Raw genomic sequence first — 14,233 nt, 5'->3', positions numbered from 1 at the left:
CTTTTTCAGTTGGTTTAGAAATGGAGAGAAGACTGAATAGTAGGTGGATGAGATGGAAAGGTTGAAGAAAAGGATTTTTCTTAGGATTCCAGAGACATGACCATATTAAAAGATATAAATGGAAAGGGATATAAGATTATGATCCTGTGGAGAGGGAGATTGAAGATATGTGAGAGAAGGCATTTTTTTTTTACATTTTCATAGAAGTTTTATTTTAATCCACACTTCATTTCTTCCCAGTTGGAAATGCTCCTTGGGGATTGTGATGAATATTAGGACAAACAGGAGGAATTCACTTTGGAATGAATTCCAAGTAGTCCTAAAGTGTGCCTTGGCACTCTGTAGAGAAGGGGCTGGCTATTTCTACAAGTTAATCTCTATCCATTGCTCTGGGGACTTCTTCCCAGTTGCTTATGCATTAGAAAACTGCTATATGATGTAGTGGGGGTGGGATGTAGGGATGGAGTAGTTTATAAAGGACAACCTGAAACCAGTTTGAAATTGTGTACAGGAACAATTATGAACCAAAACTGCAACATCTAGGAGACACACACACTTGCCCAATGTCCCTACCCATAGGCACTGCTTGGAGTGTAGAAAATATGGTTCTAGACTCTCATTCTGCTACCAGATTAGAGCAGAGGGCCATCACATTCAAATAGGAACGCAAAAAACTATAGTAGCCTGTAGGTCTAATGTAGTGATAGGAATTGGAGAAGATGTCACACATCCAGACACCATTTTATTTCATGGTGTGTAGAGGAGAGCATGGAAGAAAGATAAAGAATGGGACTGGAATAGATGGAAAAGATACCTCAGATAAGGGAAAATATCCCTTTGAAAGGATACCCAGTTACTACAGATGGGGATAGGGATGATGCCGCCACATCCTTGTCTCCACTTTTTACCTCTGCTTGGCCTCAGCCATTTGTCTTCCACAGAGAGAGCCTTGGAGGCTGATATTTCCCTAGTCATCAGCCCAGGTCATCAGAAAAAAGATGAAATTAAGCTAATGCTCAGGCTCAGCATCCTTACAAGACTCCCAGGGATTCTGGGGCATGCGGGGCAGGGAGATAAGTAGGAGAGCAATGCCACAGATGAAGAGGAGGATGAAGGAGGTGCAGGCACAAGCAAAGGACCAGGAATAATAGTACTCTATCCAGACCGTCTCCTCACGGTCAGTCATCCGCTTCATTGACTGCCACATGACTTCCACAGAGACGATGATGCAGAGGCCTGCAAAAGCTGCAAAAGTGTAAAACAGAGTTGCGGGTCTCAGAAGGTAATCCTCCTTTTTCCTGAAGGACAAAAGGATGAAGATGGTCCCCATGATCGTGAAACCGATGCTGAATATGAAAATGGCTGCTGCAGAGATGCTGTATTTTTTTTGGGTGGTGACTTCAAAGATTTCTGAGCTCTCTCCTGGGTTAAAATGCTCGAAGTACGAACAGTTCTTTTCTCCCGCAGAGGTACGAACAGTTCTTTTCTCCCGCAGAGGACAGCCCGGCAGGCTGGCAGGAATCCAGCGCAGCGCTCTGGGAGCCGAGCCCAGCCCCAAGCCGAGGCTTTAGCCCCAGGGCGGGCCTGACCAATCGCTGGCTGGAGATGGACTCCAGATCAGGCGAGAGAAGGGATTATTATTAGAACAATGAGGAGGTAGGAGAGAATGGGAAAGAGGCTCAGAGAGAAGGATTGACCTTAGTGAGGAGTGGTAATGATACCATTTCTGTGACTGGAGAGAGATAGGAAAAAATAGATGATTATGTAGAAGCATTTTGGGGAATGTAAGAGGGAAGCTGAGAAGTTCACTTTGATGACCTCAGTCATCTCAGTAAAGGAAGAAAGTAGGTTATTTGCTGAAAAATGGAGGCTTGGAGGTGGGGAATAGGGAAGAGAGAAGGAAAGCTTTGGAGTTCTTTGGGGGAATAAAATAAATCATCACCTACACTAGCATTTCTCAAACTGTTCATTTTGGAAAAATGGGATTCTCCAATGCAAGGTTCTATGAAGGAAAGTGTCGTGGACTGGTACACAGCAAACTCATCCATATTGCTTTATGTGTTAAGTTATAATTGTTTTATAATTTATAATTAAAATTTATAATTTTGTGTTATAATTCAGTTCAGTGGAGAACTATTAGGAATTGGTTGAAATTGATCATGTGACTGGTGGCTTCTTTAGTCATCTAGAATCAATCACTGAAAGAATCCAGTGATGTGTTATATAGTCAGCTGATTGTTAGTCTGTCAGCAAAGTGCATGTAAAATAATCAATATCTATATTTAGTTACGATTTTTTTTATACCAGTGCTCAGTATGGAAAATTTGGTAAAACTGGAAAGTTTGGATGAAGAGTTAGGAGAGTAATAACCAAGAGTTTGCCAGTGAAATAAACATCAAGGAATTGACTCCCAAATACCAAATAAATGCAAATAGTGTGATAATATTGTTATCCACTTGTGTCTGCCTCTTTGTGACCCCCAGTCCATAGGGTTTTCTTGGCAAACATACTGGAGCAGTTTGCCGTTTCCTTCTGCAGTGCATCCACGTTTTACAGATGAGGGACTGAGGCAAATGGGGGTGAAATGACTTGTCCAGGATCACACAGTTATTAAGTGTCTGAGGTTAGATTTCAACTCAGATTTTCCTGATTTCAAACCCAGTGCTCTATGCCCTGTGCCACCTAACTATTTCCAATTTAGATTTACATCTAATTATTCTGATATTATGTTAGTAGTTTTGTAGTTTCAGAAAATAAATTAAAAAAAATTTACAAGCAAGATACACCAATTGTTAGGAAGTTTTTCACTTTATCTTACAAAGTGAGGTATTGGAGCAAATATTGTTGTTAAAGGAAAAAAAATAGCAACCAATCACATCCTTCATAACAACAGTTCACAGTTTTACAGTGCTTTAAGATCAACAAAGTACTTTTCTCACAACTCTGTGAACTAAGTAGTAGAAAAATTGCCCCCATTTAATGGATGAGGAAACTAAGGCCTATAGAAATAAGAAAATTTGCCCAAAGTCACATAGCTGGTAAGCAGCATGGCTAGACTTGGAGGTTGTGAGATTGTTAGATTGGGACTGAAATTGTTGCGAAGAATAATGGGGTTTATAACATTTTAAAAAAGATTTCACGAAGTTTTCACCAGTCTTTTAGTTCCTGCCCCATCCCCTCCTTTTTTTTTTAAAGTGAAGGGTTCTGCCACCAAAAGTAGTTTGATAATCACTGGTCAGGTTTATTTTAAGAGGGATTCATGTTCAACTACGGATAAGACGATCTCTGAGGTGCTTTTCAACTACAAATTTTTGTGTAATCTACAGAATAAAACTACTTTTTTTTTTTTACTGTGGAATTCAAGATCCCCCACCTCTCCAACTTTATTGTCCTTTTCTGCAGAACCCTTTATTTTTTTTTTTTTCAAGTCAAAGAGCTTTATTCCAATGTGGCAAGCTTAGGGGAGAGGGGCGCGTTTAATCTTCCTCCTCGTAGTTGCGGGTAACTGCCCCTCCCTGGCCCTTCTTGGCATTCTTCCTCTTGACCATGCCAGCCCAGCCACCGCCGTAGGGCGAGCGCAGGGAGAAGTCAAGGCGCATGATGAAGGAGGGGATGTTGGATGTTCACCACCTGCTTTCGGACCCTGATGTGCCTCTGGCGGATGAGCACCGGCGCGCGGTGGATGAACTTGGCCCGACCCAGCTTGAAGACCTGCGTCTGCAGGCGCCGCTCCAGGAAGTCCTAGATCTTCAGGCCCAGCATGTAGTCCAGCTTTATCTTGCCCTCGTCCAGGACGCCGATGCGCACCAGCCGCCGCAGCAGGGCGTTACCTTCGAACAGCCGCCGCGGGTCCTTCTCGTCCAGCGTGAGCAGCTTCCGCGCCACCTTGTGGATCTTGGCCAGCGTGAACTTGACCGGCCACCCCTCGCGCTTGTTGCGCGGCCCGTACTCCCCAATCAGCTTTAGCTCCTGGTCCAAGCACGACATCTGGAAGGGCCGCCGCGGCATCACATACATCTAACGACACACCCAGCTCCTGGCGACCAGCATATTGGCTTAGCAGGACGGTCTGGCCTGCGTCTCCTTCACGCTTCTCAGCCTGCGGGGAGAGCCCTTTATTCTTAAGTAAACTAGTATCCTCATTTTTCTTCTAATATGCCTTGCCATCTCCAAGTTGTCTTTGACATATAAGATAGGGCTTTTAGACTACAGGAGGGCATGTTCTAGGCAACCTTTAACACACTAACCCTCATGATGTGGGGAGGTTATACAGTCTACCATATGCCCAGTTGGTACCTACTCTGTAGTATGCAATTTAATGAACTGAGGGTTCCAGAAAGCCTAATGGGGACTTTTTTTGGAGGGGGGAGGGCAAGGCAATTGGGGTTAAGTGATTTGCCCAAGGTCACACAGCTAGTAAAGTGTCAAGTGTCTGAGGCTGGATTTTGAACTCAGGTCCTCCTGACTTCAGGGCTGGTACTCTATTCATTGCACCACCTAACTGCCCCTCTAACGGGGACTCTTGTAGAATTCCAGAATAAGATTGTTGGGCAGAGCTAGGGCACAGCTTTTTTACTCATGGTTCCTTTTCTTCTCGTAAAGGTGTCTGCTCCTGTCAAACCTTGGAGGGGAACCAAGAAGACCAGGTGATGACAGCTGACCTCCTGTCATCGAGGCCTCAAGTGAGGCCTATCTCTATCTAGAGATCCTTTTTTTTCTAGAAATCCTTTTACTGTTGGATTTCTAGGGTACCCTTAGTTCTTTCTCTCACCCAGGAACTTCTTTTTCTGGTATACTGCTGTTCTTGAGAGAACTGAAGCCCAATTTTGTTCCCCAGAAAGCCAGAGAAGTCTTGGGATTAAGGGCTACCCTTCTCCCTGAGCCCTTTCCTCTGGGCTTCTTGTGTACACAGAAGTATAGAACTTCATAGTGGAAAAGGACATGCATCTAGCCAGAAGGAATCTGGAAGCACCAACCCCCTCTAAAACCTAAAGTGATCATCTAGCCTTTGTTTAAAGCCCTCCAGTGACAGGGAAATCATTAAGAGGAAGTTCATCATGTTTTTGTACAGCTCTAATCATTAGGAAATTTTCCTAGGTTTTCTAATCCAGTCCCCTCATTTTATAGATGAGAAATAAGGCACAGAGAGATTAAGGGTACCTCTCTGTAGCTTTCACCTATTGTTCAATTCAGTAAATACTATTTAAGTACCAGTGATGTGTAGAACACTGTCCTAATTCTGCATTTTAGGCCAAGGCAAAGTAAGTTCAATTCTTCTGTTTGACAACTCTGAATATTTGAAAACAATAATCATTTCCTTCCAAAGTCTTCTCTTCTCATGGTTCTTCTTTTTTTCACTCTGTATGACTTCACTGCAAATCCCCCCATGTTTCTTTGAATTCCTCATTTTTGTCATTTCTTACAGTTCAGTAATATTCCAGTTTGTTCATCCTTTCCCCAGTCACTGGGTACATACCTTGTTTCCAATTTTTTGCTACCACAGAAAGTGCTTCTATGAATTTTTTGGTTTATATGGTAACTTTCCTTCTGCCTTCACATCCTTATGATGTTTGTCCATTAGTGGGATTGCTGGATCAAAGAGTATGAAGAGTTTTGTGATTTTCTCACATAATTACAAATTGTTCTTCAAAACAGTTAAACCAATTGACAACTCTACCAATAGTATTTTAGTAATTCTCCACATTGTCTCCAAATTAACTTTCCTGTCAGTCAGTCAGTAATCAATAAGCATTTATTAAGTAGCTGCTATGTGGCAGGCTTTGTGTTAATCTCCGGGAATACAAAGAAAGGTAAAAGACAGTCTCTGTTTTCAAAGAACTTAAAATCAAATTGCAGAGACAGCATGCAAACAACTATGCACAAACAAGTTAGATACAGGATAATGTAGAGCTAATCACATTAAAGGGAATTGGGAAAGGCTTCTTCAAAATGGTGGAACTTTAGGTGAGACTCGAAAGAAGCCTGGGAAGCCAGGAGTTGGAGATGAGGAGGGAGAGGGTTTCAGGCATGGAGGATAGCAAGTCAGAATGCCTGGAATGTTTAGTTCTAGTTACAGCAAGGAGAATCATAGAATATGTTGGACTTGGAAGGGGAGTGTGAGGGATAACTCAGTGAAGTTTCCCCATTCTGAACATCCTATATACATTCTTATTACTTCCTAATACTTTGTAACTAAGTTCAGTATTGTTTCCCTATATAGATAAGTAGGTCATTGTGTATTTCAAGGTAATGTAAGAGCTATTGAGTATTAATACAATTGATTGGATTAACTATTGAGACCAAATTAGAGGTGTTTTTAGTTTGGAGAAAGGAATAGTAGTGTGAGAGGTAGCAAAGGGTTAAGTTTCTATAGAACTGCAAGAATTCCTGAAACAAGACTACTGATAAAAAGTACCAGACAGTAGCCTTGGGAAGAGTTGAGGCAGTAGCCTTGGGAAGAAGTTGGGTTCCTAGTTCCCAGAAAACTCCTAGATAATACTAAGAATGAAATAATGTAGAATAAAAGGAGCTGGCAGCAGCAGGTGGATTTGACTAATCAGAAAGCAGACAGTGGCCTTGGGACACTCAGGCCCAGATAAGGACACATCTAGGTTGGACTGAAGGGGGGTCAGTATTCTGAGGTTGTTACTGCACTTGCGTGGTGGACCTCATGTATTATGTATGTTATCTAACAAAATTAGAGCCTCATTAGTAATAATTAAGGTAATGAATAGAGAGGGTTTTGCACTGATTGGTTGGCATTAATAAGACTGTGAGCTTGCCTTACCAACCAATGGTAAGGTGGGACAGTGGAGAAGGTGTGGAATTCCCATGTTAGGTTTTTATAATCTTGCTTTTGCCTTCTGTAGTGCTCTCCTCCCTTCTGACTTTCTTGTTGGATTTGGGGACACCCTTTCTCGAGAAATATAGTAATAAAGTTTTTGCTTCTACTTTGAGAAGTCTCTGAGTCATTTTGGGTGAGTGGTCTTCTGACACATACAGTTGGAATGTAAGGTATCAGAAGACTGGAAAGGTAGGAAGTGGACAAGCTATGGAGAGCTTTAAAAACAAACAGGATTTTATATTTGATCCCGGAGGCAATAGGGAGTCACTGGAGTTGATTGAATAAAGGGATAATATGGTCAGACTTGTGTTTCAGGAAGATCAGTTTGAAATCTGAGTGGAGGATGGATTTGAATTGGGAGAGATTTTTGTAAGCTTGCATTGTAGTCAGGCATAATGTGATAAGGGCTGCATTAGGGTGATGGCAGTGTTAGAGAGAAGAGGTCATACATGAAAGATGTTACAAAGTAGAAATGACAAGACTTGGCAGCGAATTGGATTTTGGAGGTGAGAGAGAGTGAGGAGTTGAGGATGACACCTATATTTCATGCCTGGGTAACTGGGAGTAGTGTTACCTTCCACAGTAAGAGTGAAGTTAGGAAAAGTTTGTGGGAAAAGATAAGGAATTCAGTTTTGCACATGTTGAGTTTAAGATATCAGTTTTCCATGTTCGACAGGAAGTTGGAGATGTCAGAGTAGACATCAGCAAAGAGGTTGGGGGCTGGATAAATAGATCTGAGAATTCATCTGTATATAAATAATAATTGAATCCATGAGAGCTGATGAGATCACCAAGTATTATAGTTTCAAAGGAGAAGAAGGCATAGGATAGAGCCTTAGAGGTCCCCCATGGTTAGTGGTTGTGCCCTGGATGGAGATCCAGCAAAGGAGACTAAGAAGGAGCAGTCCGCCAGGACTTCTCCCAAGTTTATAATCTTGGCTTTATCATGGATTTACTCTCCCTCACCCTTGTATTCAATCAGTTTCCAAATCTTGCTTTTTCTATCTTTACATCTCTCACATAGGAGGAGAACCAGGAGGAGGCAGTATGACAAAAACCTAGAAAGGAGAGAGCATACAGTAAGACAGGGTGATCCACAGCGTCAAAGACTGCAGAGAGATAATGAAGGATGAGGAATGAGAAAAGAACATTAGGTTTGTTAATTGAGATCATTGGTAACTTTGGAGAGAGTAGTATCACTTGAATGATGATATTAGAAGCTAGACTGCAGAGAATTAAGAAGGGGGTGAGAGAAAAGGAAGCAGAGGCATGCATTGCAGACAATCTTCTCAAGGAATCTAGCCAGAAGAGAAAGTAGAGATAAAAGATGATAGCTAGCAAGGACGGGTGGTTTTTTGAGGATGAAGGAAAGATAGGTGTGGTTATAAGTAGTAGAGAAGTAGTCACTAGACAGGCAGAGTGTGAAGATTAGTGAGAGATGATATGAAGGGCAATCTGCTGGAGAAGATGGGATGGAATGGGATTGCTTGTGCCTGTAGAGGGATTTGCCTTGGAAGGGAGAAGGGACACCTCTTCAAGTGAAACAGGGCTGAAGGAAGAGAAATTGGTAGAAGGGATCTTGATGGAAATGAGAAGAGAGCACTCTCAATGAATGGTCTCTCTTTTTTTTTTTTTAGTGAAATCAGAGGCAAGGTTCTCAATTGAGAGGGTGGGAGAAGGGGGAGCTATGAGAAATTTGAGAGGGATAAAATTTGAGGTTTGGAAAAGCCAGTTGTGTGATTTTCTCCATTATTATTTAGCAGCATGTGTAGGATCAGAGATAGTGGGTAGTGAGGGTAATCCAGGGTTGAGGCATATCAGGGTATCATCTTTAATAAGATAAGTGGCCAGGGGCAGATAGGTGGTACAGTGAATAGAGCACCGGCCCTGGAGTCAGGATGACCTGAGTTCAAATCCAACCTCAGACACTTAACACAAAAATTAGCTGTGACCTTGGGCAAGTCACTTAACCCCAATTGCCCCTGCCAAAAAAAAAAAAGATAAAAAAAAATAAGATAAGTGGGCAAGAAACTAGGGAGAAAACAATTTAGAGTAGAAATAGTTCACTAAGGGGTCAAGTTATAGAAGGAGGAGAGTGTATAGCCAGTATGGGTTGTGATGACCTGGAAAAGAATTGAGGAGTGGAATGATTGACTGTCATGGGGAAGATGAAGATCAGATTTGGGGGCTACAAGGCTGAGGGAGAGGTAGAAGATGACAAACTGTGATTAGATAATTTCTGAGTTCATGAACATGGAAATAGTATATTTATGGATGATGACATGATCAAATGCATGACTGTGTGTAGCTGAGATAGGGTGGAGGAGTAGATCATGATAAATAAGAAAATTGAGGAAGTGGGAGGTTAAGGTGCTTGCAGAAGTAGCAATTTGTGTCTATGGGGGTAGGAGTTGGAGATTGTGAACTCTGAAGAAAGGTGAGTGTCTTTGAGATCAGTAGCCAATAGCTACCAGCAACTTGATAGGGTGAAAAATATGGATTGTATCACTCTGAAAGGAAGAGAAATTATTGAGTGATAGTGGTAAAGGGAGTACCTGGAAATGACAATAGAGAGCAAGGAGTATTCCAATTTCAATTATTTACCATGATAAATGGAGTTGTGGGTGTGTACAACTAGGGCCAAAAAGGGTGGCTAGAAAAGCTGGGTCATCAGGAGGGAGCCAGATCTCAGTGGGTGCAAGAATATGAAAGGATCAGGAAAAGGAAAAGTTTAACATGAAAGCAAGTTTGTTACCCACGGAGTAGGAATTCCAGAGAGCACAGTGGAGAGGGTGGGCAGCTTTTGGTGGGATAAGATTGAGAAGGGTGGGAATAAGGGAGTGATTAGTTGGGGGCCAAAGAATGTTTTCCTCATATTTTCCAATTTGATGGGCATGAGGCAAAACCTCAGAGTTGTTTTATTTTGCATTTCTCTTAATTTTAATGATTTGGAGCATGTTTCCTTATAGTTGTTGATAATTTGTATTTTTTTCTTTTGAAAACTTAATATTCTTCAACCATTTATGTATTGGTCATATATTTGTGAGACTTTTGTCAGGAATATTTGATGCAAAGAATTTTTTTCTTAGTTAGCCAATGTCTCATTTTAGCTATACTGATTCTCTTCATACATAAGATTTTTAATTTTATGTTATTGAAAATATCTGGAGTTTTTTTTTTATCATCTCTATCTCTTGTTTGGTTAGGAATTCTTCTAACCATAGGTTAGATCTGAAAAGTACCTTCTTCACCTCTAATTTTTGATGATGTAATCTTTTATATTTACGTCATGTATTTATTTTGACCTTATAGCATATTATGTAAATAACTTGTCTAAACTTAATTTCTGCCATGTTTCCTCAGATATTTTTATCAAATAAGGATTCCTTCCCCTAGTAGTTTGTGTTCTTGGCCTTATCAAATACTGAACTGTTGTGCGTATTACCTTCTGGGTATTTTTTATTTATTATGTTACTATGATATACTTTTCTATTTTTTTAATCCAGTGTCATGATACATTCTTAATGAATGGATGGTTGGGGATCACCATACCTGTAATAATCTCTTGTATTTTTTTTTCCAGAATTAATGTTAAAAATTAGCAATTTCTCCCAAGTTTATAATCTTGGCTTTATCATGGATTTACTCTCCCTCACCCTTGTATTCAATCAGTTTCCAAATCTTGCTTTTTCTATCTTTACATCTCTCACATATGACCCCTTGAACAACTCTGGTCCCATTCTCTCCTCTGAACTCCAGTCCTGCCATACCAATTGCTTATTGGACATTTCACACGGAATATCCTAGAGAAACTGAACTCATCTTTTCTCCAAAACCTTCACCTCTTTGAAACTTCCCTCTTTCAGCCAAAGGCAACCTTCTAGTGTCTCAGATCATTATCCTCATCTCCTCTTCCTTATCTTACATATGCATTCAGTTGACAAATCTTGTCACTTCTACCTTCATGATGTCTCTCACATCTGACCCATTCATTGCTCATACTGTCCTAGTCCAGTTTTTCATCACCTTTCACTTAGATTATTGCAGTAGCCTTCAGTTGGTCTCCCTGCCTCTAATCTGTCACTACTCCACTCCATCCTACACATGGGTGCCAAAGTAACTTTCCTTAAGCACAAACATTACCATGTGATTTTCCTACTCAGCTAATTCTAGTGATTTCCTGTCACCTCTAAATAAAATATAAGCTCCTATTATTAGCTTTTAGAACCCTAAAAAACCTGGCCTCAAATTATCTTGCCAGCCACACTGGACATTGCTCCTCCTTCCCACACTTTGTAATTAAGCCAAATTGTCTTTCTCTCTGTTCTTTGCAAACAGTACTCCATCATCTATCCCAATGTCTTTATTCTGGTTTTTCTTCATGGCTAGAATGTAGTACATCCTTAACCTCTGCCTCTTAGAGGCCATCTCTTCTTTAAGATTCTTGAAACCTTTGCTGATTCCCCTAACTGATGATGCCTTTCCTCCTACCTATTTAACTACTTTTTATATATTTTTATTTATACTATATATATTTGTATCTATTTGTTGTCTCCTCCATTAGAATGTAAGGTCATTGTGAGTAGGAATGATTTTATCCTTTGTTTTTTTGTATTTCCCACTGCCTGACACACCATAGGTGCTTAATAAATACTTGATTGGTTGATGATTCTAGCTTCTTACTCTTTTAAAAAAAAAAAAAACCACTCTTTGTCCATTTCTGGCTCAGCCTTCAGATCTCTGTTTCACTTTGTCTGTTACCCAATATCCCACTTATGTGGTGCTTTAAGGTTTATAAAACACTTTACACATGTTGTCTCATTTGGTTCTCATGAAGAGCATATGTCTAATCCTTCTATAGGACAACCATTCAAAAACTTATTAATGGCTACATTAATAATAACTACTGGCAAATTATGTAGTGATTTATAGCTTACAAAGCATTTTACATAAATTATCAGACTCACACAACCTATGGATATTGTCATTCATAAATATTACATTTTATTGGAAGATTGCTATCAAGGTCCCATTTAAGGATTCTTTTCTCCAGGCTAAATATTCCCAGTTCTTTCAAACAAACTGAAGAATTCATATTTTCCTAATGTCATTTTCCTTCCCTTACTTCCCCTTCCCCCAATCTCTCATCTGTTACACTGGGCAAACATGGGTATAGTTGTGTCAGATTTTTCTTACACATATGTCATGTTTGCAGATAGGAGACCTAGGAAAATTGTGAAAGGAATATAAAATTGAAAGGAACTGTTACTCCTATTCTCTGTTCCCATTTCAGGTAGGTGAGCATCCTGTTTTAAATTTCTGTCCTCTTCTAAAGTTTATTCTATCACTTAACTACCTCTCCAGGGGGGGCTCACACCAATATGTATAGTTCCTTTATATTCAAGAAATACGTAAACACTCATGTAATTGTGTTGTTTTTTTGTTTGTTTTTGTTTTTTTGCTTTTTTGGAGGGGGGAAGGCAGGGCGATTGGGGTTAAGTGACTTGCCCAAGGTCAAACAGCTAGTAAGTGTGTCAAGTGTTTGAGGTCAGATTTGAACTCAGGTCCTCCTGACTCCAGGGCCGGTGCTCTATTCACTGTGCCACCTAGCTGCCCCAATACCCATGTCATCACTAGCATATTCTTTTTATTGTCTTTTACAGACACAGACACACAGAGACACACACCATACCCAGAAGTACCTTTTCATTCTTCCCCCACCAAAGGGTGGTAGTTTTTCACTTCCCCAAGCCCCAGTGAGTTGGACTGCCACTGTGACTATGGTTTGAAACTCCTTGGCCCCTTCCCTCCCCTTCCCTCCCCCCCCCCCCCAATCTTGGTGAGCTTCACACTTCACAGATGTGGCTATAAACCTTACTCAGGAAGGGTGGGTTCTGGGCCTTGCTCAGAGGGGCCTCTACAAGAATGTGATGCTGTAGAATTATAGGAACATGATCTTGCTGGGTAAGCACTCTCTTGGGGGACTGAGATCTAAGCATCCTGGCATTCATCTAGCCTAGTGATTCAAAGAGGTGTCTGAAAGGTTCAGGTGGGTTTGCAATCAGTTTCAAGTATCAGCAATTCTTAATTCCATCTGGGTTAAGGCAAGTAATTTATTAATAATAACAGTGAAATAATAATAAAAATGACCATTTCTATAGCAGGTCAATATTTATAGGATACTTTCCTTCCTGAGTTTGTTAGTAATGTTAGCTCAGTTTAATAGATGAGGCATTTCTACTTCCTTTTCTTAGGTTATAGGCCTAGTCTGTACAAAGCTGGAAATGGACAGCTTCCTTAAATCTCCTTGAATTTAAATCTTCCCTTTGTCCCCAGAGGTAGTCATTTTTTACCCTCTTGGAGGGAAGAAAATGTTTGCATTAATATTCCCTTGATACTCAAGTTACCAGTTCTCTCCTTTTCTACCAGCCCTCTAGGACACAGGCAGGCCTAAGAACAGTGAGCAGGTACAGTGGCCCTCCTGTGGGCTTTTCTATCCTAGCTTCTCTGGACATTGGCCTTTTTTTCCTACCTTATCCCTTAGAGATATAAGGGTTGGGTCTGAGTTTAGGACAGTTCTATGGGCCTAGTATAAACGAGCAATCTCTGTTTTCTTCCTCACAAGCAGGATTTCCAGTGACCACGCCTGATGTGATCTCTTGGCTGGAGGGGAAGAACCATGGGTAAAGGTCATTCAGGAAGCTTAGGAGAAGGATCCTGAGGAGAGATTTTTGCTCAGGTGAGTGAAGGAGAACCTATAGACAAATTGCATAATTGGATTTTATCATTTGATAGTGCATTTGATAGAATTTCTTATTCTGTTCTTGTGGACACTGTAAAGAGATGTAAACTAGAGAAGAGTACCGTTAGGTGTATTCAAAACTGATTGAATGACCAGAGCCAAACAATAGTCATTAATGGTTGCTTGGAAGCAGGTTTCTGGTGGAGTGACCTAGAGATCAGTTTTTGGTCCTGTGCTTTGCCATATTTTTATCAGTGACTTAAATAACAGCACACCTATCAGATTTGTAGATGTCAGGAAACTAGTATGAAGAATATTTTTTGCATGTTAGATGACAGAGTGATGATCAAAATATCTCCACAGGCTAGGCCTATGGATAATCCTAGTCTAATAATATGAATCACAGAATCACCCAGTTGGAAGCAACTCTGGAGGCCACTGAGTTCAACTCATACATATATAGAAATCCTGAACAAGTTGTCAGCTAGGCTTAGCTTGAAGCTCTCTAGGAAAGGGAACCAGTGAACTCCTGCTGTATCCAGTTTCATTTTGTGGATTGGTCTGTTCATTAGGAAATTTTTCCTCACTCTAATCCTAAATCCTAAATAAGTTGGAAAGATTTGCTAGCCATAGCACAGGATTTCTAG

General features: G+C 40.7%; 2 protein-coding genes and 2 pseudogenes across 2 annotated transcripts in view; 1 reads left to right on the top strand and 3 right to left on the bottom strand.

Annotated features, from left to right (window-relative positions):
* Nucleotides 1-14,233, bottom strand: part of LOC138167878 (large ribosomal subunit protein uL2) — a 241,962-nt gene that overhangs the window by 172,396 nt on the left and 55,333 nt on the right. The gene's annotated exons all lie outside the window — the stretch shown is intronic.
* The window catches only part of LOC138167875 (zinc finger protein 271-like), a 31,393-nt gene that overhangs the window by 6,409 nt on the left and 10,751 nt on the right, over nucleotides 1-14,233 (top strand). Inside the window, exon 2 of the mRNA XM_069096855.1 lies at nucleotides 13,473-13,583. The gene's annotated coding sequence lies outside the window, so the exon portion shown is untranslated. The remainder of the gene's footprint in view (nucleotides 1-13,472; nucleotides 13,584-14,233) is intronic.
* On the bottom strand, nucleotides 183-3,174 carry LOC138167885 (voltage-dependent calcium channel gamma-1 subunit pseudogene; annotated as a pseudogene).
* Nucleotides 3,445-4,065, bottom strand: LOC138167879 (small ribosomal subunit protein uS4-like; annotated as a pseudogene).

Source organism: Petaurus breviceps, unplaced genomic scaffold (assembly GCF_028583685.1).
Source record: "Petaurus breviceps papuanus isolate PSGF00001 unplaced genomic scaffold, PetGlider_PUasm1.0 318, whole genome shotgun sequence".
Classification (NCBI taxonomy): domain Eukaryota; kingdom Metazoa; phylum Chordata; class Mammalia; order Diprotodontia; family Petauridae; genus Petaurus; species Petaurus breviceps.
This window is presented reverse-complemented; position numbering and strand designations above follow the sequence as displayed.